Consider the following 886-nt stretch of genomic DNA (forward strand, 5'->3'; position numbering starts at 1 on the left):
TCCAGCGGAGTTAAAGAAATCACTCTTAGACACCAAAACACTCTTAATCAATTTGAGTGAGGGGGGGGATTCATTAGAATTCGCAAAAATATAATTACAGATCATATTAGGTTTACCAGTTACCTAGGTAATTCACCGACTGCTCTATTGTCAGAGTCAAATCCCCCCATACGAGAGGCTTTGGTAATCTAGAGAAAGAAGAGGCGGACGATCTAGACATTTTTGGGCTACCCTGAGGCAAATTTTTAGAGTATTGAATACCGACGCCTTCTTTTCCTAATCAGGTGAGAGCTAAGATTGGTAAGCAAGGACAAAAGGGGACAAGGTATAAACTGAAAAAGATTTCTTTGCTCTCTTACCAACGATATACAACAATTTACTAAAAATAAATAAATAATTAAAAAAAAAAAAATAAATAAATAAATCGATTTTTGTCGGTCCGCCTCTTAACCATCAAATTAAGTATTAGTAACATTGGAATGAAAGTACATTTCCAAACGTTCTAAGTGCCACCCTTGATTAATAAAAATCGATCAGGGTAAATGGCTTTCTTTGTAAATTAGTCAGATCATATGGGTTTGTTTTAGTGTCAGTGCGGTTTCTTTGCACGCGGGGCAGACCCGGGTTCGATTCCCGTCTGTCTAAGAAAACTAGGTACACCAAAGAAATACAAGTAATTAATTTCCAACTACTTCTGTAAGATAAATGAGAGCTACTTATAATTTCGAGTTGACGACGGCATATGACCGGTCAATAGGTAGTTTATATCCTGTAGGCTAGAAAAGGGAGAAGGTCAGAGGGTCGTCTTTACCGTGATTTTCGTTGAGTAGTTGAGATACTTATCACTCGGTACCGAGGCTGGAGCTGTCGTTTTGGTGGACAGCTT

This window comes from Diaphorina citri, unplaced genomic scaffold (assembly GCF_000475195.1).
Source record: "Diaphorina citri unplaced genomic scaffold, Diaci psyllid genome assembly version 1.1 scaffold3367, whole genome shotgun sequence".
NCBI classification, from domain to species: Eukaryota; Metazoa; Arthropoda; class Insecta; order Hemiptera; family Psyllidae; genus Diaphorina; species Diaphorina citri.